This window comes from Taudactylus pleione, unplaced genomic scaffold (assembly GCF_031769625.1).
Source record: "Taudactylus pleione unplaced genomic scaffold, aTauple2 ptg001400l, whole genome shotgun sequence".
Classification (NCBI taxonomy): Eukaryota; Metazoa; Chordata; class Amphibia; order Anura; family Myobatrachidae; genus Taudactylus; species Taudactylus pleione.
Window position 1 is genome coordinate 117,472 of NW_028285800.1, and position 25,868 is coordinate 143,339.

A 25,868-nucleotide genomic window follows, 5' to 3' on the forward strand; every position below is an offset into this window, starting at 1 on the left:
AATACCCCCTAGAACTGTTGGGCAAAGGCACTTCATGACCAGTAACAATGCTTATTTTAACTCAGTGATGATTGGATACCGTAATATAGGTTCATGTGCGTAGCTGAGCACTGTGGAGGCACATTGATGAGAATTTTATTGCCCAAACAAAGCACAATTGATATTAATGTGAGCAATGGTGCAACCTCAATAAAATATAAAGAGATTATATGCTTGGCGTCAATCAGTCCTGGAACCCAAGGGGATTACACTGTTGAGAATCCAGGAAGTGATAATTGGGCGTCACCCAAAATGAGGATGCGATGTTACATGGCATCTATAGTAACCCCTTACCTTGATGCGGACACTTGCCAGTATGCCACCACAGAATGCTTTTCTTCTAAGCCGATGGCTGCCAAGGACTAACCATAATATCAGTGCTCACATGAGATTGCTTTATTTATTTACATCATGTACAATCACTTCAAATAAAAAAGTTGCTTAGAACACATATACCTGACTAAGTGTCTAATTACTAAATGAATCAAAGTTCAATAAGACCCCATTTTCCAAACTTTTAACCCTGGTTATTGCAGAGGCAATCCGAGTCGAGGTTTGGTGAGAAAGGGTCAACCCAGGAATCCGACCCTGGTAACTAGCAGGGTCAAACCCAGCAAGGTACCACGTAACAGTGTGACTCGGGTTATGCAACCCGGGTCAAGCAAAAAGCGCCACTGATTAGAGCTTCTTATACGCCAAGAGAGATCATCATTTTCTCCTCCTAAAATAACTCTGTGCTAGGTAGCAAAGTGTAAGCAGCTACATCATGCAAACAGAAGTAATCCACAAAAACTCAGGAACTCCTGGCTACACAGTGGCAACTCGTCTGCCATATTTAATGCAATGCAGTCACCACCCACTTTTTATGACCTCATCTTTGTGAGCCTGAAATACGTCCATTTCTAATTACACAAACGTTTTGCTGGGTAGAAACGGGTTCAGTGTGAATGAGGTCTACCCAGGAATAACCCATGTCCAAGGTGTGGAGTGAAAGGGGGAATTTGGTGGAAAAGGGGTATAAGTAATCAATTCTCTCACATTTAAAACTCATCAAAATGCTAATTTCTTGTGGAATTGCTAAGGAATTCCTCTTCCTGAATTTTTTATTTTTTTTCTGGCGAAAGAGATGGGAGTTGGACAGATATTTTCATATTAAGAGAGTAGGTGAGTACGAAGGAGTTATTATTCTGGTCAGGGAGAGGAGAGTGACAGATTTGGTGGCCTGTGCTGGCAACTTGTATAATTTCTAATTTTGTATTATTTTACAAGTGATATTTTTACAGTGGACTAGTTTTGTGTTCATTGTATGCGTTTTGGACGCTGGTAGCTAGGGAAGGAAGCAGAAGACAGGAGAGGGAGGAGGAAGGTATACTAGCCCTCGGAAAAACCTGGTCGCGACGTAAGTTTTTCCTCTAATTAAAAGTCTGCACTTGGCAACAAAGTAGCCAACAACTACAAAGGGCTGTCTAAGAGAGACAACGGTCCAAAAAAGAAGCACATTTCTATAAATCCTATGAGACATTTATGTATAATAAAATATGCATTATAGTTTGTGTGTTGCAAAGAAAAAGAACAAATTCAAAACAAAATTAACTTAAGTGGTAATGGCTTACAGTCGTCACAAAAGTGCATTTAATTATGATCTATAAAAATATATTTTAAAAAAGGTAAAAAAAACCCATACCTTTATGTCTTTGAAATATTAAAAAAAGTCACAACAGTCAGTAATCAGGAAAGTCCTGCATTGCATCCAAACCCACAAAAACACACCTGTTCCATTATGATGGATTGAAGCATGTTTGCTAAAAGTTATTAAGTAGTTCAGCACACAGGGCCTGACTCAGATCTGCACACAATGCCGATATTTACGCAGTTTGAGCGATTGTTAGCCATTGTGCATGCGTGAAAGATGTACTGCGCACTTGCAGGCGATATAGTCAGGTTGGGCAGTATGTTCAGACGATGCCCGATGCAGACAATGACCAGCGGGAGCGTGCATCACTGGCCGCATAATCACTGCACGATTCATGAACGATTACATTATCGTTCAATCATCCATTTTTATCGTGTAGTGGATATGCGCCTTTACTCAGAAGGCTGATGGCCGCCAGATCTGCATTCAATGTTTCTGTTTGTGCATGAGTGGCGGATATGAGATGCTGTCAGTGTGCATCTAAGCCCTGGACAGCGAGTGGGTCATTAGGGTCACTCCGTGGTAAACTCATGTTAAAAAGTGACATGGCAACAGTTTTTCAAAGCATGACCTGTCTATTATTTTCTCAGTAAATAAAATAAATTTCACACAAATACCATTTGCTGTTGGTAGCCATGCAAATAACTTGCTATGTTACTTTGTTACATGAGTTACCATGGAATGACCCATATTTTCACAAGTGCGTTCCTTAAGAAATCGCAACAGTGATGGCATTTGCGTGCGGATCTGAATCAGGGCTATAGACAGGAGGCATCAACTCGCACATATTTGTCTTTCCTAATGAAAAAACAAAATTACATTTTAAAAAGACAAGCATTTATCTGAAGGTAGTGTGGATGGTTCGCGCAACCTGGTCTGTATATATAGAACAGAATGAAAAGGCTACTTAAAATCAATATTTTCTGTTAAGAGGTTAACTCATTAAAGATGGAAAAAAACAGATCTGCCAATAATAAAATCTTTAATGTGCAACAATGAAAAACTGTCAGGAATATAAAAAAAGAAACAGACACACAACATAATGCTGGTGTCATGTACCTCTCTGTATCCCCACACACTCACTCCAACAGGACTCAGACCTCCCGACTAGCCTGGAGCTTGTCACCATTATAACAGAACACCACACTCTTATGCTGGCCACGTATCTAAAGACTATTATTATAATGTATGGGAGCAAACACGCGGGCGAAAACGGTCATTCACACAAGATGGTTAAATGTGGGTTTCATTTAACCCACTTGTCTGACCGACTGTTTTCTGGTTTTTGGGAGCAAACGGCCAATTGTCATTTGCTCCCATACATTACCAAATTTTTTGTTTTTTCAACCAGCCAACTATTTGGCTAGTTGGAATGATAATCTTAAGATGTGTGGACAGCTTTCGCTTCCCTTGTTGGGAATGGAATCCAGCTCATGCTGTCTAAAGCTGACCATACACTGAACCAGTGGTTCTCAAACTCGGTCCTCAGGACCCCACGCAGGTCACATTTTCCAGGTCACCCGCCAGGTGCACAGGTGTATTCATTACTCACTGACACATTTTAAAAGTTCCACAGGTGGAGCTAATAATTTCACTTGTGATTATGTGAGGAGACATGGAAAACATGCACTGTTTGGGGTTCTGAGTACCGAGTTTGAGAACCTGTGCACTAGACCCATGTTTCCCAACCTCATTCCTCAGGGAGCACCAGTAGTACATGTTTTCCAGGTCTACTCACAGATTCACAAGTGAAATGATTACTATCTGCCCCCAGTAGTCCCCCAATGCATTGCCCCTAGTAGTAATCCCCCCCTATGCAGTGCCCCCAGTAGTAATCCCATCCAATGCAGTGCCCCCAGTAGTTGAACCCCTATGCATTGCCCCTAGTAGTAATCCCCCCTATGCAGTGCCCGAAGTGGGAATTTAGAGGTGGGGGGTATGGAATTTGGAATCTTAACACCCCCGCCTCAAAGCTTTAGGCATACGATATGAACAGGATACGTTGAACAAAGTTTGCTCACCTCTTTTATATCTTTCATGTGTCCCATCTGCTTTCTCCTATCTGTTTCCTTTCTCTGTCATTCTCCTCCTGTGTCCATATGTTCATCCTAGGTAACCCTCTTGCTCCCTATATACTCTCCTTTTGTGTGTGATCACCTGTGTCTCTGTCCTTTACTTTCCCCCTACACCTCTCACTCGGAATCAGTATGATTTACCCCAATCGTCTAGAGAGGTACGTATAACTAACCTAATTTCCCCCCCGTAGCCCTACTTTAGGGTGCCTAACCCTAACCTCCACCCCAGTGCCTAACTCTAATCCCCTCTCTAAGTGCCTAAACTTAACACCCCCCTTCCCCGCCGCCTAAACCTAAGTCCCCCGGGGGGGTGCCTAACCCTAACCTCCCCTCCCCCGGGAGACCTAAACCTAACCCTCCCCCCCGGCGGCTGTCCGTGGCGGCGCCCGGCGTAGGGAAAATGACAGGCGTCGGGATATCGACGCCTGTCATTTAACCCTTGCCGGGATTAAGCAGCCGGGAAGCCGGCGGTCAGCATTGTGTCCGCCAGCTTCCTGACTGCTTCCCTCTCATTCCCTGCTATCCTTTTAGCCCCTGCTTCCATATCGCCCCCTGCACCTCTTCCCCTTCAGAAGTGGATAGATCCCCTTCAGTTTTTGTACCCTGACGTCATCAGCTACTGTCCAACGTCATTACCTACCATCCATGTGGGCATAAAGGGACTTTCCTCTCACCCTTAAAACTTTTCACTGCCTGCTTCCCTCTCTCATCCCTACCCATTTATCTGATTCCTTCTCTCTCTCACCCCCTGCACCACTGCCAGTTTACCGGTCACCCCTGGCCCCTCCTACTTACTCTCACCCCCAACACTTCTCACTGCCTGCTTCCCCCTCTCACCTCCTTCCCCTCTCTCCGATTCCCCCTATACATCTGCCTGATAATGTAATGTAAGCATTATTTATAGATCACTTCATTATGTATGTATTTATTAAGAAGACATGCATCTTGCATGTATATTTTGGGAACAATTTATAATAATAGTATAAAAATAATAATATATATTGAAAAAAATAAGAGTTATGGTATAACATACCTTGTTAACTCTTTTTCTTCGAGGTCCATGGGTCCACAGCCATTACGTTGGGGTATGAATCCTGGTCACCAAACAGTTAACACAAACATGCTCTCTGCTCCCAGGATGCACCGGGGTTCCTCCACATATACCCCACCTCCTGCCTCAGGTAGCCAGTTCATTACCAAGCTCAAGCAGGCGAGACAAACAAAGGGTAAGAAAGAAGAAACGCATAACTCATGAGTCCAGGCTCTCAAGAGGAGAAACTACGGAAACCTCCCCCAGAACTACAGGTGCGTCTGGGTGGGTGTCCTGTGGACCTCGAAGAAAAAGAGTTAACAAGGTATGTTATACCATAGCTCTTATTTTCTTCTTCAGGGTCCACAGCCATTACATTGGCGATATCCCAAAGCACTAAACCTACGGGCGGGGACGATCCTGACTCTCGGAAGAGAGGAGAACCTTACGCCCGAAGGAGGCATCCTGAGAGGCAAAAGTGTCAAAGGCATAACAATTGACAAATGTGTGGACGGAAGACCATGTGGCTGCCCTGTAGAACTATTCAGCAGAGGCACCCCAGCAGGCCGCCCACGAAGGCCCCACTGACCGTGTGGATGTACCTTTACGGAGTCTGGCACCACCAGACTAGTCTGACATGAGGAATCGTCATATGAATCCATCTGACCAGCGTCTGCTTATCGGCTGGCCAGCCTTATGACTGTCATACAGTACAAAAAGGAACCTACTTCCTCATGCTGTTGGCGCGATCCACATAATTATGTAGCGCATGGCCAACATCCAAGGAAACCTCACCTACCGAGAGGCTTGTAGTCTGAAAGCTGGGACCACAATCTCTACATTCATATAGAGCCAGATACCACTCTTGGAAGGTATTCCGCCCTAGTATGAAATACCGCTGTCTCCCGATGACATTAAAACGGGGAAGCAGGAAGAAAGTGCTGCTAGATCAGAGACCCTCCAGTCTGACGAAAAGAACATACTCGAGAAAACCTAAGCCCCTAGGGCCACATTTTCTCAGTTCACCCTGGAGAACATACAAAGTTTTGTAATAAATGCAGCCAGAAGTAAGTTTCTTGTCCTCTGAATTACAGAACATCCTTTCTTCAAGGCGGAGGTCTGAAGAACCATGCCGTCCAAGATGGACGAGTCAGGTCTAGATACAGGAAGGGATCCTGTATTAACAGGTTCGACCCTAGCAGAAGAGGCCACAGAATGTCTATGGAGTGACTCTGCAAGTTGGCGAACCAGCAGCGTCTCGGTCAAGCAGGGGCCATCAGTATTACTGTTGCATATTCCCGTTAACCCTTATAGGGAGGGATAGCGGGTGAAGCAAATACGCTAGTTTGAAGTTCTACTCTACTGCCAGAGCATCCACAAACACTGTGCCCGTACCTGGGGACCCTGTGCTTCTGACTCAAGGCCATGAGGTCTACCTCTAGAAGACCCATCCATCCACAAAGCTCTGAAATACCTGTGGATGAAGAGCCCACACTCTCTGGCGCGTTTATCCTGCTGGCCTAGGAAGTCCACTTCCAAATTAAGGACTCCTGGTACTATGAACTCAACCAATCTCGCTGGAAAATGACATTCTGCCCCCTGACGGATGAGGCAGTCTACTGCGGTGGTGTTGATAGATTGCACCTAAACCGGCCTGCTTGAAAAGCGCTCCTGAATACTGCCCTTAGTTCCAGGACGTTTTACGGAGAGACTGCTTTTCCGTTGTCCTCCATTTTCCTTGAAACGTGTGTCCACCTGTCACTGCTCCCCACCCGCGGAGACTGGTATTATCCAGGTCCAGAACGGGTGACCCTTGTTGCGACAAACGTCTTTAACGGATAGTCGCTCTTCTGGCGAGAGACAGATAGTCTGTGCTTTTATTTGGAACCCCGGCCATACCCTGACCGGGCAAATAACAGCTCCTGACAGAGAAAGACTGCCCTGAAAACTGGCTTCAAATCTCTTATCAGTGAAACATTTAAAGGCGAATGCCAATGGTACTGGAAAGGGATATAAGGCCTCAACCTTTCTGGTAATATAGATTTTTCTGCCCGGACAAACTCCATACTACGTTCCCTACAACCCCTGGTATCTCAGGTGGTCTCCCATCCAAGTACTAACTGGGCTCAAAGCTGCCTAGCTATCAAGATCAGACCATCTTGGGCATGACCAGTATGGTCTGGCTGTAGTCAGATTCGGGAGGCTTTCACAACTTTCTGGCACTAGAACACTGGAGCCTCTCCCCATACCGGCTCCACAAGCCTAGCTTTGGTCCCTCTGATCAGGGAGGTGACTTAATGTTGGAAGACTGTCTTCCTCTCTTGAGAGTGACTGTTGGGGGGGGGGGGGGGTAGGGGGAGACCCGTGTGTCCCTAAACACCAGAAGATGTACCAGAATCTGAGGGCTGGACGGAGCGTGAGACCGACCGCCTTCTGATTCTTTTGGCTGTACTAGCCTAGCTGCTTGCCATAACTGCTGGAAAGCTGCTAAGGACGAAGTCACTTTGACCCGAGTGAGCAAACATGTCCCTCCAGGACAGATGCCTAGGAAGCCTAAACATGGTAGGTTGCAGCTGCTGAAGATACCTTAGTATCAGGGTTGGCGCAGGAGTTGCCAACCTGTCCAACCTGTGCTATGATCTGGTAGATTTGACTACTGTGGTGACTCTTTAGAACAGTGACCACGACAACCCATTTATATTAAGTCCAGTGAGGACACCCCCATCGCCCCTCTCTGTGGCCTGGCCTGCGTAAGGGGCCAACGCGATCTGGTCTTTGGCTGCAAAGACCTAGCAGCCTGTAGTAATTGTTGAACGGCTACTAAACATGATGCCCTGCCTCAACCACTGCCTACAGCACCTGGTATTCCCAGGTGGTCTCCCATCACAGTACTAACCAGGACCAACACGGCATAGCTTCCAAAGTCAAAGGAGATTGGGCATGTCCAGTGTGGTATGGCTGTAGGTAAAATGTCCATTCATGATGGAAATAGAGGGCATAATCACAGGGGCTGCTGCTACAGATCACACATGAGACCAACTCAGGGGGCTCCAGCCATCTGTCTTACCTTTTCATTGGACATACAAGGTTTTTCCAATGTCTAGTATTAATGTGACCATCATTTTACATCCAATGTACCCACGTATCTTTGTAGCGGGTTACATGAGGAGAAACAGTAGTGATAGACTTATGCTGACAAGGCAGCATAATACAGCAGATTTCATAAGTCACATGTAATGCACATGATACATAACTATATAAATATATATACACATACATACATATACACACACACACACACACACACACACACACACACACACACATCACATACATACATGCATATCCACTGTTCATACACACTAAGCGCTCTGGCCAACTACCAAAACACCAGGTAGGAGGACCTAGAGCTCTGTATGACCTGATCACCGCAGTGGAGGCATATATACATACATGCAATAAAAAAAATTTCGGCAACTACTAACAGCCAACGAGGCTAAGTAGGACATCAAGCTCTGTATAACCTGGCCATCCACAGAGAGGCACCCAGGAAGATGAACCAAATCTCCTGAGAACATTTGCAAGTAACCCACAACAAGCATCGGTTTACAGAGAACCTACATGTGAAGCACTCTAACCCCAAACTGCAGTTTAGGGGTTTCAGGAAAGTCAATTTTTGAACAGTAGCACATTCATGCCTAACTGACCAGTTTTGCAAAATCTACCTGTAGATTTGCCTCAATCGGTACTGAATCCAAGCAACAAAAGTTGGAAGGATTCCAATGTTATGCACTTTCCTGGGAACAAGGCATACTCAGGGATAGCCAACTTCCCAACCTCCCCCAATCAGTACTTAACTCAGCTGAGTTTTCCTAATTAGGAGAGAGGGGGGATGGGCAACCCAGCCCTACCAGTATATGTGAATTACAATTTAGCCCATACAGCCTACAGCTGGGGCCAATGTAATGTGCTCATCTTCACACATAGTGTTTTCAGAAACAAAGGCAGCATAACTCAGCAAAACTTAACGCATTTAAGCTGTATATTTGCCATAGGCTCTTAATCAAAAAAGCACACCAGCTTAATAGGATATTTGAGCCTGTTCAACCTGCCACTAGGCAAGGTATTTTGGTCCACAATCTGGGAAAAGGAAACCCAAGGGAGTTCCTATCCAGAAGCTGGGAGGTTTGTCTACTTGACACAGTAACCACATAATCAGATTGTATGAAATCCTGTGGGGAAAACCCCCCCAGCACAGGGACCTTAGCCGCCTGTCCTTCAGACTCTGAGACATAATAATGTCAAGTTCTGAGTACACATGCGATTTTGTTTCACCCTGACTACTCACACACCCGTAGGAAAGGGATAAGGGAAAAATATGAGATATGGTAAGAACTTACCCTTGTTATCTCTATTTCTACGAAGTCCATAGGGTTCCACAGGATACCTTGGGGTATAGCTGATGACGTCAGGCACCATAGAGTTAAAGCTTACAGCCTCCCAGGATGCACTAGGGTCCCCCTCCTATACCCCGCCCCCGAGCCAAGGCACCTCCGTTACGTACCAAGCCATAGGCCGAGGAGGAGAAGGAAGAGAGAGAAAAAAAAAGATCTGGACACACACAAGAATCACATTCTCACCAGAGGGAGACGGAAAAACCGGTGACCAGAGCAAAGCCCATCTGCAGTACAGGTGCGACAGGGCGGGAGTCCTGTGGAACCCTATGGACTTCGTAGAAATAGAGATAACAAGGGTAAGTTCTTACCATATCTCATATTTTCTACTTCAGGGTCCATAAGGTATCCACAGGATACCTTGGGGATGTCCCAAAGCAGTATCCTTTAAGGGTGGGGACGCTCCTGTGCTGAAAGGAGAATCCGCCGCCCGAAGGAAGCATCCTGAGAGGCGAAGGTGTCAAACATGTAATACCTCACGAAGGTATGGACCGAGGACCAAGTGGCAGCCTTGCAGATCTGGACTGCAGAGGCACCACGTCGAGCAGCCCACGAAGGACCCACAGACCTAGTGGAATGAGCCCTCACAGAGGAAGGAACCGGAAGGCCTTCATGAAGATAAGCTTCTGAAATGGCCATACGAATCCAGCCTGCCAAAGTCTGCTTTGAAGCAGGCCAACCCTTTTTACGGAAGCCATAGAGGACAAACAAGGAGTCCGACTTCCTAAACGAAGAAGTGCGGTCAACATAGATCCTTAAGGCCCGCACAACGTCCAAAGTGGCCTCACCCACTGAAAGATCGGGTGAGTTAAAAGCCGGCACAACTTTAGGAAGGAAACCAGGACGAGTGCGCAGCACCGCCCTGTTCCTATGAAAAATCAGAAAAGGGGGTCTACAGGAGAGAGCCCCTAAATCAGAAACATGTCTGGCCGAAGCAATGGCCAGAAGGAAAATTGTCTTAACTGTCAGCCATTTGAGGTCCACTGAGCCCAGTGGTTCAAACGGCGGTCCCTGGAGAGCCCTCAGGACCACAGCTAAATCCCAAGGCGCCACCGGTGGAATAAAAGGTGGCTGAATTCTGAGAACACCTTGCATAAAGGTGCGCACATCAGGGATTGCAGCAATCCTACGATGGAACCAGACGGACAGGGCAGACACCTGCACCTTCAGAGAAGCAAGGCGAAGCCCATGGTCCAGTCCCGCCTGCAGGAAGGCTAACACTCTAGACAGACCGAACTTCCGAGGGGCATAACCTCTCGGTCAACACCACTGGAAGAACGTATGCCACACTCGATGGTATATCCTTGCAGAGGATGGTTTCCGAGCCCTTAGCATTGTTTGCACTACAGAGCTGGAAAACCCCCTGGAACTTAACATGGCTGTCTCAACAGCCACGCCGTCAAAGACAGCAGAGTCAGGTCCAGGTGAAGACAAGGACCCTGTGACAGGAGGTCCGGTCGTAACGGCAACCGCAGAGGAATGTCCACGGACAGTCCCTGGAGGTCTGAGAACCAGTGCCTCCGGGGCCACGCGGGAGCTATCAACAGGAGCGTCCCTCCTTCCTGTTTGAATTTCCGGATTACCCGTGGAAGAAGGGTAAACGGAGGAAACAGATAAGCAAACTGGAACGTCCACTGGACGGACAGAGCATCCACCAGAGACGCCTTTTCGTCTCTTGTGCGAGACCCGTACACCGGCAACTTGTTGTTGTGCCGTGACGCCATGAGGTCGATCTCTGGGAGACCCCACCTGTCCACCAGAAGTTGGAAGACGTCCTGGCGACTGAGAAAGTCCACCTCCCAGTTTAGGACTCCCGGGATGAAGACTGCTGATATGGCCGGGAGATTTCGCTCCGCCCAAACCAGGATTCGGGACACCTCTACTTCGGGTTCCTCCTTGCCGATTTATGTAGGCCACGGTGGTAGCATTGTCCGACTGGACCTGCACTGGGTGACCTTGGAGAACCCGATGTGCCTGCTGGAGAGCATTGAAAACCGCGCGGAGCTCCAAGATGTTTATTGGAAGCTCCGCTTCCGCCCGAGTCCACCTGCCCTGGAACAAGTGTGGACCCGTGACTGCTCCCCAGCCCCGAAGACTGGCGTCCGTTGTCAACAGGACCCAATTTGCCACCCAGAACGGAAGACCCTTGTTGAGATGGGTCGTCTGCAACCACCAGGCTAGAGACAGGCGAACCTCCGGAGTGAGAACCATCGTCTGGGATTTTAGACTGAGGCAGTCCATTCCATTTGGACAGGATCAACTGCTGCAGAGGTCTGGAGTGAAACTGGGCATATTCCACCATGTCGAATACTGACACCATGGAGCCCAGTAACCTCATCGCCGAGTGTAGAGACACACGGCGACTCTGCAGACAACTGCGCACCCTCGACTGCAAGGCCGAGATCTTTTCCCCCATCACAAAGATCCTTTGCTGTCCGAAGTCCAATAACGCTCCGAGGTGCAGAATCCTCTGGGATGGGATCAGGGTGGACTTCTGCCAGTTTATCAATCAGCCGTGCCCTTGCAGTACCGCAATGGTCAGGTCCAAATGACGTAGAAGGAGCTCTGGAGATCCTGCCACCAACAGAAGGTCGTCCAAGTACGGTAACAAGCTGCAGAGAAGCCGCCATGACCGCCATCACCTTGGTGAATACACGTTGTGCTGTCGCCAGCCCAAAAGGTAACGCCCGGAACTGGAAGTGGTCGTTGCGGATTGCAAACCTGAGAAACGGTTGATGGCGTAAAAGAATAGGGACATGCAAGTAAGCGTCCTGTATGTCCAACGACACCATGTAATCCCCAGGTTCCAGTGCCAGAATGATGGACCGTGGGGTCTCCATCCAAAACCATGGCACCCGCAAAGACTTGTTGAGTGCTTTGAGGTTGAGGATCGGACGATACGACCCATTGGGTTTCTGCACCAAAAACAGATTGGAATAGAAACCCTGGCCCCTCTGGGAGAATGGAACAGGCACTATAACTCCAGCCTGGAGCATAGTGTGCAAAACTTTCCGCAGTTCCAAGGCTTTGTTCCGGTCTGATGGAAGACCCGTGGTGAAGAATCGGGACGGGGGCCTGTGCCGAAAGGAGAGGGCATACCCGTGAGAAACCACCTCGTGAACCCAAGTGTGTGTCGTGGTAACCGACCAACACTGGGCGAACTGCAGCAGGCGGCCTCCCACTTTGAGATCCCCCAAAGGGAGGCCCGGACCGTCAGGCCGTAGGCTTGTCATCTGGCTTAGGGGCCGGACGTCTGGTACTCCAGGCCTGTTTCCGGGGCTTGGCCGATTTTTTGGGACCAGCCTGTCTGGGAAAGGACTGAGTCTTAGGCCTAACCTGGGCCCTGTAAGGCCGAAAGGACGACCTACCAGAACTGGAAGGAACGGCAGCAGACGGAAGACATGCAGACTTGGCTGCCGCCAGTGTGGCTACGATTTTGTCCAGATCCGGACCAAATAGGACTTCTCCATTAAAAGGCAAAGCTTCCAAGCCCTTCTTGGAATCAGCGTCCGCCTTCCAAGATCGCAACCATAAGGTGCGCCGAGCAGCTACTGCAGCCGAAGAAATCCGAGACGCCAGGGTACTGACATCCAAGGCCGCTTCATTGATATAAGTGGCCGAATCCCGGATATTGCCTATCAACTAGGTCTGTTCAGCCGAACAGTCGGAATCGAAAGACGCCTCCAAAGTATCAGCCCAGCGCTCCATAGCTCTGGCTACCCAACAAATGGCCATAGCCGGCCTAGCTGCCCCCCAGCAAGGGAATAAACGGACTTTAGGTAGATCTCTACCTTACGGTCCGTAGCATCCTTCAAGGAAGACATGGAGGGCATGGGCAATGTAGCACTACGGACCAGGCGTGTCACATGAGAATCCACCTGTAGAGGTGACTCCCACTAAGAAAAATAATTATCCGCAAACGGATAAGCCACCGCCCATCGCCTCTGAGGCTGATACAGTTTGCCAGGCTGTTTCCACGCCTCCTCTAAATGGTCCACCAACTGACCCGAAAGAGGAAACACTGTGGCGTCACCCTTAATATCCTTAAAAAAGGCATATTTAGATTTAGACACTGGAGGCTCATCATCCTCAATCACTAAAACTGTGCAGACTGCCCGAATAAGTCCAAGAATATATACCTTGGACCTAGCGTCCGCCTTTTTAGTATGGAGAGGTTCCTGGTCAGAAAGATCCAGAATCTCCCCATCATCAGACGTCACGTCGTCACCCTCATAAGGAGCAGACAGAGACGCCACCGGCCGCTTATGTGGCCGTAACACAGACTCCCCTTGTAACACGTCCGTCAAGTGCTGTACAGAACTTGTCAGCGAATTAACCCACGCAGGCTCCTGAGAGACTTGGGGAGGGGAAATAGGGAGACTGTGGGGTACCATCGTCTCGGGAAACCCTGCATGGGTGACGACACCACTGACTGCTGGGACAATCCCATCTGTGAGAGCGCAGGTTGCGGAGCTAACTGGCCCACCAGGGTTGTAAGTGCTTTGGCGAAACAAGCCCAGGGCGGCTCCTGTACCGGGGCCGTGACAGTAATTGGCCGCGCCAATAAATAACACTGCCGACATAGCCCCTCCACGCTACCCTCCCCCTCCGCTATTGGTACCTTACATGTAGTACACCTAAGCTGGAGAGGAAAGTCACTCTCAGACATGATGGTAAGTATGTGACTCCTCTCACTGATACTTTTAGTATAGTGTGAGACCACCCTGCAATCACCGCACCGCAAGGGCTTTAGCAGAAAGAGATCAGGGACAGTGAAATGGCCGACAGTAGAAAATGAAAGTACAGGCAGCAGCGCTAGCAGAAGTCACATACAATGCAAAGAAAATGAATTCCTGCACTATCAGCGCTGTTACTCAACTACGCAGACAAGGAGCCTGGTAGGACACAGCGCTGCATACACTGACCTGAACCTTAACGGAAGAGAGGTATGCCGGGGGACCCAGACCGCGATGCCACCTTTCCAGGCTTCCAGCAGCGTTCACCATGCGTTAGATAAGATGGCCGCCGAGGAGCATAGAGGAGGCCGGCCTGGGGGAGGAGCGCTGCCACAGGGCCAGTCTGCGTGTGCAGAGAGGGCTGTGTGCAGCGGGGGAGGCGAAGGCTGTGAGACAGGGAAGGCGCGCTCCCCTGGCATGCATTTAACCCCTGGCACGCCGCAGCGCTACCGCTCAGCCGAAGTCCAGCTGTCCCATGGGGGTAGTGGAAGCGCAGGTTAGTACCTGGCTCCACGCTGCAGCCAGTCCCCAGGGAGCCCCCCTGCCTGGGGACTGTGGACCATGTTCATCAGGGTGTCCCACCGCGGGGCCCCGCTGCTTACCTTGCTGTCCCCCTTAGCTCCGGCCATGGTTCCAAAACATCTGGGGTCACCGCTAGCTGTGACCCCAGATGCTTACCAGCATCCCCGGATCGGTACCGGCATTCTGGTACCGGCGGGGGTGTAGGGAAGACAGCATGGACGTCAGCACTGACTGTCCATGCTGTACTTCCAGATGTGCAGCCACAGCTGCATTGTAGAAAGCTTCAGGGGCTCTTCTTAGCCCCCCTCTAACAGGTGCATCCGACTCCGGCCGGGCACCAAACTAAACTGAGGTGCCTTGGCTCGGAGGCGGGGTATAGGAGAGGTCCCTAGTGCATCCTGGGAGGCTGAAAGCTTTAACTCTATGGTGCCCGATGCCTGACGTCATCACCTATACCTCAAGGTATCCTGTGGATACCCTATGGACCCTGAAGTAGAAAGACAGTGATAATTTACACGAGTCACAGTTCTTTTACCTAAGAAACAGTATCCATAAAACAACAATCACATGTCATGCATAAACACTCTGCGAGTCATATGCATATAAGCTCTCACTACCACCATCAGCCTAGGCTTCGGTAGGATAGAGCCCTGTGAAAACCTGAATCAGCAGTAGGACAGGTATACAGGGAGACTGCCCAGCGTCCTGTAGGAGCAGCGTTCAGATAGCAACTGAAATACACTCTGGCTGCCCTATATGGAGGCTGGGAGGAGCAATCCACAATCCCTGCACCAGAGGACTGAACTAGCGTGTGGATTGGGGGAGAGACCGCCGGGGAAGCGTACCTCCCCTATGCTGCTTGGACCCCCTATCCCGGCGGTCTAGTGTAGGAAACAAGCTGTATGCCTCCCGACCGCAGCTTAACCTGTAGGAAAAGGTTAAGGGGAAAGACAGTGATAGTTTACAGGAGTCACAGTTCTTTTTACATAAGAAACAGTATCCACAAAACAACAATCACATGTCATGCATAAACACTCTGCGAGTCATATGCATATAAGCTCTCACTACCACAATCAGCCTAGGCTTAGGTAGGATAGAGCCCTGTAAAAACCTAAACCAACAGTAGGCAAGGTATACAGGGAGACTGCCCAGCGTCCTGTAGGAGCAGCGTTCAGAGAGCAACGGACATACACTCTGGCTGCCCTATATGGAGGCTGGGAGGAGCAATCCACAATCCCTGCACCAGAGGACTGAACTAGCGTGTGGATTTGGGGAGAGACCGCCAGGGAAGCGTACCTCCCCTATGCTGCTTGGACATGCCCGGTAAACTGACCTGGGGGCCGCCACAAGCCCCGGCTGGTCAGGAACATCATATACCGGCGGTCTAGGCTAGGAGACAAGCCGTATGCCTCCTGACTGCAGTGCGCCTCCGGCCAGTCTCACCGCCGGAGGCCGGACCGCCATGTGGTCCCGGCGTCAGCGGCCGCCGCAACCACCTGCTTACCTGCCATCCCCTTGATCCGGTTGCGGTCCAGGGCCTGAGAGCCCCTGCCGAATCCGCAGCCATGGACCTGCCAAGGCTAGCGGTGCCGGAGGAGGTAGTTGCAGCGCGTGGCCGGTGCAACTCCAATCAGGCGCGAGGCTGCTTCCAGGATAGCTCAGACCACCCGCTGAGATAGAGAGTAAAACTCTCTTTTTTTTAGTTACTCGTCTGCAGGACTGCTCCAGCAGTCCCACTGTCTATGTGGTGAGCACACCAAACAGGAAGAACTGGCTACCTGAGGCAGGGGGTGGGGTATATGTGGAGGAACCCCGCTGCATCCTGGGAGCAGAGAGCTCGTTTGTGTTAACTATTTGGTGACCAGGATTCATACCCCAACGTAATGGCTGTGGACCCCATAGAAGAAAAATGCACCCTGCTCAGTGTCCAAGTGCCATGTTGGCATTGCATGGCACATATGCCCCAGCCTAGATGCCTCAGCTACCCCAGCCCATGTATCCTTACAGTGTAACACTGTTTCTCCCCAGGTAAACTAGGACCAGCCTGCACAAGAGTCCTAGTCATCTGCAGCCTGCCCTGCTTTGCACACAAAGGCAAGTTAGTCTACTCTTTACCTCTCAGACGGGACTCACTCGGTGAAGTAGAAAGAAAGTTTCCGTGCAGGAGGCCAGGAGCTGGCTGCTGTTCTAGTCTCAGAAGGCACCTTCTCATTGGCTGATGGGCCGCAAGCCGTGATTGGCTGGCGGCCTGTGCCAAATATAAAGATCCAACCCTTTTTATTGGCAGCCGGTCCGTGAGCCAGGATTGGCTGGCGGCCGGTGCTAACTGCATAGCTCATGTCTCCAGGCTAGCGCCGCTGCAGTGCCGATGTGAATGAGTTGTGTCCCTAGCGGGACACACCTCTATGCTATACCGCTACTGTTCCAGCGCTGGGATCCCATATGCGATCCCAGCGCCGGTACATTCTCTAATGTGGGAAAGATGAAGTGGTGGCGTGAAATGGCGGTATGTCATACCGCCCCACTTCGAGCACTGGCAGTGCCCCCAATAGTAATGCATTGCCCCCAGTAGTAATCCTCCTTAATCCCCCCTATGCAGTGCCCCCAGTAGTAATGCATTGGCCCCAGTAGTAATCCCCCTATGCATTTCCCCCAGTAGTAATCACTCCCCTATGCATTGCCCCCAGATGTTGACCCCTTATGCATTGCCCCCAGTAGTGGCCCACCTATTTGCCCTTTAGTGACATAGGCCTAATGCCCAGGTCTCTGTCACCTATTTGGGGGGTAGACAACTTCAATTGGGCCTAATGCCCCCTATGTAGCCTGGGCCTTGTGCCCGCCTATATACACACAGGCCTAGTGCCCGACAACCCTGATGGTCTAGAGAGGGGTTAAACACCGGTGACCCAAGGCCACCTACCGGTACAGTGGAAGAGGCTGCAGGGGGGGAAGTTATGTTAGCTCTTTTTCTTTCCACCCCCGCAATACTCCCTGGTCCTCAGCTTCATTCTTCTGCCGCTGGCCCATCCTGGCTAGTGGCGCCGCCTCTTCCTTTCTTCCTCTTTGAAGAAGCAGTCTTCTGGCCTCTTGCGCGGCGGCCGGAACGCTCTGGTATCGCAAATGCAGCAGGGGGTGTCATACTCCTCATGCTGCATTTGCATTATTGTAAGGATCACAATTACAAAGCTGCCTTCGTGCATACATATCTATAGCCTGCGTGCATACATCATATCTATAGCCTGCGTGCAGCTGTGCAGTTGCGATCCTTGCTGAATCAGACCCGCATACATGTAGTATACACGTTGCTACCAGAAGCTGCTGAAATGAATGGGGAAAGCTCTGTAGATGTGTAAATTGTGTTTAATTATTTTCATCGCTCTGGGTTTGGAGCCTGAAACCTGTTTAATAAAAACTTCTAGTCATTTCCGCAGCGATATAAAACATATATACGTCATATGCTTCTAGTTCTATACTACACTGATACATTAGAACCTGATACAATTTTGCTATATCTGAAGCGGACGTGTGGAAAACTGGCAATTTACCATTAGTAGATTGTGTTTAGCAGATCGACCTGGAAATCACTAAAAATTTGTGGTTATTACGATTTCTGCAAATCAACCTTTAGCAGACCCTCTCCTAAACAATTAGAGGGAGAATGTTTTGCATGAAGTTTACACAGGGAACCGATAGTCTGCTGCAGCTTCCCAAACTAAGCCGAGGAATAAAATTCTGCCGTGTAATGAGTAAGTATAATTATGCATGCTACATTTCAGGCCTCTATTCTGGAGACATGCGAGGCCATGCTGGAGAGCCTCAGAAGATGTTCATTCTAAGAACATCACTTCTGTCCAATATAGAACTTCCTTTCTAAGCAACATGACCTCACGGAACAAAAATAGAGCTGACAACTTTACTGAAACACAAAAAAGGTATATAACAGGGAGAGAAAAAAAAAGTTCCCTCTTATCTATCTGTGGGAAATTTTTATATTATAATATATCTCACAGAAAAAAGCTAAATATATTAAGTCTTTCTCGTTATTTTGTGTGGAGTGCTGCCTGTATGGAATCAATATTGTAGGTGTTCTGACTGCTAGCCAGACCCCTTGGGATATTTGCACCCCGGTTGCTGGTTACTTTATATGGAGTGCCGATCACAAATCATACAGTCAGGTGCATAAATATTGGGACATTGACAGAATTTTCATATTTTGGCCTCTATTCACCACCACAATGGCTTTGAAATGAAACAAACAAGATGTGCTTTAACTGCAGACTTTCAGATTTAATTTGAGGGTAATTACATCCAAATCAGGTGAACGGTGTAGGAATTACAACGGTTTCTATATGTGTGTGGTGTGGAGGGAGAAGGGAAGCACAGTGGGCCTCATTCAGAGGCGGTCGGAGGATGCAAGCGGTCGCTCAGAAACTGGGCCGCCGCTTGCATCCTGACCGCCCGCCTCTGTTTCGGTCATTAGGCTGTGGGTTAACACCCACAGCTCTAACGACCTCTAGGGTGATGGTCGCGATGGTCATTGACCATCGCGACCATCGGGGCTTACGACGAGACCCTAGGGTAGGGTCTCACTTGTCGTAAGCCCCGGAGAGCTTCTGGCTCTGTCAGAGCCGGAAGCTCTACACTGACATCAGTGGGGCCTCCCCCAAACGGCAGGCGTTCCCATGGGAACGCCTCCGTTTGGGCTGCCACCCCCCGGCCCGCCTTCCAAACGGGGCGAGCTGTCAATCAACATCGACAGCTCGCCCCCTTTGGAAAGAGACCCGCTACGACCGGCGCTGTCGGTCGTAGCGGGTCTCACGCATGCGCACGAAGGAGCCGGCTCCCTCGTGCGCATGCAGACTAGAGACAAACATCGAGGCGGCCGTGCAGTCGTAGACCGTACGGCCGCCTCTGAATGAAGGCCAGTGTGTGGTGTGGAGGGAGAAGGAAAGCACAGTGTGTGGTGTGGAGGGAGAAGGAAAGCACAGTGTGTGGTGTGGAGGGAGAAGGAAAGCACAGTGTGTGGTGTGGAGGGAGAAGGAAAGCACAGTGTGTGGTGTGGAGGGAGAAGGGAAGCACAGTGTGTGGTGTGGAGGGAGAAGGGAAGCACAGTGTGTGGTGTGGAGGGAGAAGGGAAGCACAGTGTGTGGTGTGGAGGGAGAAGGAAAGCACAGTGTGTGGTGTGGAGGGAGAAGGAAAGCACAGTGTGTGGTGTGGAGGGAGAAGGAAAGCACAGTGTGTGGTGTGGAGGGAGAAGGAAAGCACAGTGTGTGGTGTGGAGGGAGAAGGAAAGCACAGTGTGTGATGTGGAGGGAGAAGGGAAGCACAGTGTGTGGTGTGGAGGGAGAAGGGAAGCACAGTGTGGGATGAGGAACCCTAAGTGTGTTTTACTGAAAAGTTGCACAACTCGAACTGCGGTAATCCCAGCAGATGCTGTTACGGTCTCTGACACCTCTACCAGGATTAGAACTTTTGAGTGCCACAGACTGGGCAGCTAAAATGTGCGGTTTGTGACGAATATGGGGTGACTTGTGTGCACAGCTCATAACAGCAGACGGGCACCGTGGGCAGGGCAGCTAAACTGATGAGTGATGGTGGATACTTTTTTTATATTTAATCTCTCTAATGTTTAAACTAAAATATAAAGTTTTTTAGTTTTCAATTATGTAAGTACATTGTGTAATTATTCTAAAAAATATGGGGGAGGGGGGGCACCAGTCCCTTACTTTGCCAAGGGCGCTCGGGCCCCTAGATACACCCCTGTCCTTCAGGGTGTGTAAATTATGCTTCTGCTGTTCTTTGATGCGCACGGAATGATCCTCCAGCACTGGGTTCCCCGTGGACAGACAATTAATGGTGACTACTATGCAAACGTCCTGAAAACTCATGAGCAAAAACAGACCACATTTGCTGTAGAAACAGTGGCTTTTGCTCCAAGACAATTCCCAACCACATCTTGATTCTGTTGCATTGGCAGCACTGACTGACATGAATGGGACAGCACTGGAACACCCTCCATATAACCCAGACTTAGCGCCCTGTGATTTCTGGGCATTCCCAACCCTGTGGGAAGAAGCTCTCAACAGATGATGTAGTGAAAAATGGCACAGCTGCAACACTAATAGTGATGCCTCAAAACAGCCCTCGCTGGTGGATTTGTGTGTATAATTATATTATAATAAATTATATATATATATATATATATATATATATATATATATATATATATATATATATATATATATATATATATATATATACACACACACACACAGTCAGGTGCATAAATATTGGGACATTGACAGAATTTTCATATTTTGGCCTCTATTCACCACCACAAAAGCTTTGAAATGAAACAAACAAGTTGTGCTTTAACTGCAGACTTTCAGATTTAATTTGAGGGTAATTACATCCAAATCAGGTGAACGGTGTAGGAATTACAACGGTTTCTATATGTGCCTCCCACTTTTTAAGGGGCCAAAAGTAATGGGACCATCAACTCAAAAGCTATTTCATGGACAGGTGTGGGCTATTCCCTCGTTATTTCATTATCAATTAAGCAGGTAAAAGGTCTGGAGTTGATTTTAGGTGTGACATTTGCATTTGGAATCAGTTGCTGTCGACTCTCAATATGAGATCCAAAGAGCTGTCACTATCAGTGAAGCAAGCCATCATTAGGCTGAAAAATCAAAACAAACCCATCGGAGAGCTATGCAACACCAAAAGACCCGGAAGACCACGGAAAACAGCTGTGGTGGATGACAGAAGAATTATTTCCCTGCTGAAGAAAAACCCCTTCACAACAGTTGGCCAAATCAAGAACACTCTCCAGGAGGTAGGTATATATGTGTCAAAGTCAACAATCAAGAGAAGACTTCACAAGAGTGAATATAGAGGGTTCACCACAAGATGTAAACCATTGGTGAGCCTCAAAAACAGGAAGACCAGATTAGAGTTTTTCAAACAACATCTAAAAAATATGAGATATGGTAAGAACTTACCCTTGTTATCTCTATTTCTACGAAGTCCATAGGGTTCCACAGGATACCTTGGGGTATAGGTGTGACGTCAGTCGCTGGGCACCATAGAGTTAAGCTTTTCAGCCTCCCAGGATGCACTAGGGTCCCCCTCCTATACCCCGCCCCCGAGCCAAGGCACCTCAGTTAGTTATCAAGCCATAGGCCAGAGGAGGAGAAGGAAGAGAGAGAAAAAAGATCTGGACACATACAAGAATCACATTCTCACCAGAGGGAGACGGAAAACCGGTGACCAGAGCAAAGCCCATCTGCAGCACAGGTGCGACAGGGCGGGAGACCTGTGGAACCCTATGGACTTCGTAGAAATAGAGATAACAAGGGTAAGTTCTTACCATATCTCATATTTTCTACTTCAGGGTCCATAGGGTATCCACAGGATACCTTGGGGATGTCCCAAAGCAGTATCCTTTAAGGGAGGCATACTCAGGGATAGCCAACTTCCCAACCTCCCCCAATCAGTACTTAACTCAGCTGAGTTTTCCTAATTAGGAGAGAGGGGGGATGGGCAACCCAGCCCTACCAGTATATGTGAATTACAATTTAGCCCATACAGCTGGGGCCAATGTAATGTGCTCATCTTCACACATAGTGTTTTCAGAAACAAAGGCAGCATAACTCAGCAAAACTTAACGCATTTAAGCTGTATATTTGCCATAGGCTCTTAATCAAAAAAGCACACCAGCTTAATAGGATATTTGAGCCTGTTCAACCTGCCACTAAGCAAGGTATTTTGGTCCACAATCTGGGAAAAGGAAACCCAAGGGAGTTCCTATCCAGAAGCTGGGAGGTTTGTCTACTTGACACAGTAACCACATAATCAGATTGTATGAAATCCTGTGGGGAAAACCCCCCCAGCACAGGGACCTTAGCCGCCTGTCCTTCAGACTCTGAGACATAATAATGTCAAGTTCTGAGTACACATGCGATTTTGTTTCACCCTGACTACTCACACACCCGTAGGAAAGGGATAAGGGAAAAATATGAGATATGGTAAGAACTTACCTTTGTTATCTCTATTTCTACGAAGTCCATAGGGTTCCACAGGATACCTTGGGGTATAGCTGATGACGTCAGGCACCATAGAGTTAAAGCTTACAGCCTCCCAGGATGCACTAGGGTCCCCCTCCTATACCCCGCCCCCGAGCTAAGGCACCTCCGTTACGTACCAAGCCATAGGCAGAGGAGGAGAAGGAAGAGAGAAAAAAAAAGATCTGGACACACACAAGAATCACATTCTCACCAGAGGGAGACGGAAAAACCGGTGACCAGAGCAAAGCCCATCTGCAGTACAGGTGCGACAGGGCGGGAGTCCTGTGGAACCCTATGGACTTCGTAGAAATAGAGATAACAAGGGTAAGTTCTTACCATATCTCATATTTTCTACTTCAGGGTCCATAAGGTATCCACAGGATACCTTGGGGATGTCCCAAAGCAGTATCCTTTAAGGGTGGGGACGCTCCTGTGCAGAAAGGAGAATCCGCCGCCCGAAGGAAGCATCCTGAGAGGCGAAGGTGTCAAACCTGTAATACCTCACGAAGGTATGGACAGAAGACCACATAGCAGCCTTGCAGATCTGGACTGCAGAGGCACCACGTCGAGCTGCCCACGAAGGACCCACAGACCTAGTGGAATGAGCCTTCAGAGAAGGAGGAACCGGTAGGCCTTCATGAAGATGAGCTTCAGAAATAGCCATACGGATCCAGGCTGCCAAAGTTTGCTTTGAAGCAAGCCAACCCTTTTTACGGAAGCCATAGAGGACAAACAAAGCGTCCGACTTCCTAAACGAAGAAGTGCGGTCAACATAAGTCCTTAAGGCCCGCACAACATCCAAAGAGGCCTCACCCACGGAAAGACCCGGTGAGTTAAAGGCCGGAACAACGATTTCCTCGTTAACATGAAACTGGGAAACAACTTTGGGAAGAAACTCGGGCCGAGTGCGGAGCACTGCCCTGTTCCCATGAAAAACCAAGAAAGGGGGTTTACAAGAAAGAGCCCCTAAATCAGAAACACGTCTGGCCGAAGCAATAGCCAGAAGGAAAACAGTCTTAGCTGTTAGCCATTTAAGATCCACAGAGCCCAGTGGTTCAAACGGCGGTCCTTGGAGAGCCCTCAGGACCACAGCCAAATCCCAAGGCGCCACAGGTGGAACAAAGGGCGGCTGAATGCGGAGAACACCTTGCATAAAGGTGCGCACATCCGGGATTGTAGCAATCCTACGGTGAAACCAGACAGACAGGGCCGAAACCTGTACCTTCAAAGAAGCAAGGCGAAGCCCATGATCTAGTCCCGCTTGCAGGAAGGCGAGAATCCGAGAGACGAAACTCCCGCGGTGCATAACCTCTCGGTCGACACCACTGGAAGAACGTATGCCACACGCGATGGTATATCCTCGCGGAAGACGGTTTCCGAGCTCGCAACATGGTACGCACCACAGAGCTGGAGAACCCCCGGGACCTCAGCATGGCCGTCTCAACAGCCACGCCGTCAAAGACAGCCGAGTCAGGTCCGGGTGAAGACAAGGACCCTGAGACAGAAGATCCGGTCGTAGCGGCAACCGCAGAGGACTGTCCACGGACAGACCCTGAAGGTCTGAGAACCAGTGCCGTCTGGGCCACGCGGGAGCTATCAACAGGAGCGTCCCTCCTTCCTGTTTGAATTTCCGGATTACCCGTGGAAGAAGGGAGACCGGAGGGAACAGGTATGCGAACCGGAACGTCCACCGGACGGACAGAGCATCCACCAGAGACGCCCCTTCGTCTCTTGTGCGAGACCCGTACACCGGCAACTTGTTGTTGTGCCGGGACGCCATGAGGTCGATCTCTGGAAGACCCCACCTGTCCACCAGCAGTTGAAAAACGTCCGGGTGCAGGGACCATTCCCCCGGATGAACGTCCTGGCGACTTAGAAAGTCCGCCTCCCAATTTAGCACTCCCGGGATGAAGACCGCTGATATGGCCGGAAGATTGCGCTCCGTCCAAACCAGGATCCGAGAGACCTCTACGAGAGCCGCCCGACTGCGAGTTCCTCCTTGCCTGTTTATGTAGGCCACGGTGGTAGCGTTGTCCGACTGGACCTGTACCGGGTGACCCTGGAGAAACCGATGTGCCTGCTGGAGAGCAATGAAGACCGCACGGAGTTCCAAGATATTTATTGGAAGCTCCGCTTCTGTCGGCGTCCACCTGCCCTGGAACAAGTGTGGACCCGAAACTGCTCCCCAGCCCCGAAGACTGGCGTCCGTCGTCAACAGGACCCAATTTGGAACCCAGAACGGACGTCCCTTGTTGAGGTGAGTCGTCTGTAACCACCAAGCAAGGGACAGGCGAACCTCCGGGGTGATCACAATCGTCTGGAACTTCAGAGACTGAGGCAGCCCGTTCCACTTGGACAGGATCAGGTGCTGCAGAGGTCTGGAGTGAAACTGGGCGTATTCCACCATGTCAAACACCGACACCATGGAGCCCAGTAACCTCATCGCCGAGTGTAGGGACACCCAGCGGCTGTGCAGACAACTGCGCACCCTTGACTGTAAAGCAGAGATCTTGTCCTCCGTCACGAAGATCCTTTGCTGTCCAGAGTCCAATAAGGCTTCAAGATGCAGAATCCTCCGAGACGGGATTAGAGTGGACTTCTGCCAGTTGATTAACCAGCCGTGCCGTTGCAGCAGTGCAATGGTCAGGTCCAAGTGGCGGAGAAGGAGCTCTGGAGATCCTGCCACCAACAACAGGTCGTCCAAGTACGGCAACATGCGGACTCCCTGCAGCCGCAGAGAAGCCGCCATGACCGCCATCACCTTAGTGAAAACACGTGGTGCTGTCGCCAGGCCAAAAGGTAACACCCGAAACTGGAAGTGGTCGCTGCGGATTGCAAACCTGAGGAACTGTTGATGGCGCAAAAGAATAGGGACATACAGGTAAGCGTCCTGTATGTCCAATGACACCATGTAGTCCCCAGGTTCCAGCGCCAGAATGATGGACCGTAGGGTCTCCATCCGAAACTTCGGAACCCGCAAAGACTCGTTGCGTTCTTTGAGGTTGAGAATCGGACGATACGACCCATTGGGTTTCTGTACCAAAAAAAGATTTGAATAGAAACCCTGGCCCCTCTGGGAGAATGGAACAGGCACTATAACTCCAGCCTGGAGCATAGTGTGCAATACCTTCCGCAGCTCCGTAGCCTTGTTCCGGTCTGATGGTAGACCCGAGGTGAAGAATCGAGCCGGGGGTCTGTGCCGGAAGCAGAGGGCGTACCCGTGAGAGACCACCTCGAGAACCCAAGTGTCTGT

General features: G+C 49.6%; 1 protein-coding gene and 1 pseudogene across 1 annotated transcript in view; both read right to left on the reverse strand.

Annotated features, from left to right (window-relative positions):
• LOC148442740 (kinectin-like) overlaps positions 1–25,868 on the reverse strand; it is a gene marked incomplete at its 3' end in the record, with an annotated part of 175,896 nt that overhangs the window by 115,919 nt on the left and 34,109 nt on the right. The window lies entirely within an intron of this gene.
• Positions 7,685–7,803, reverse strand: LOC148442741 (5S ribosomal RNA; annotated as a pseudogene).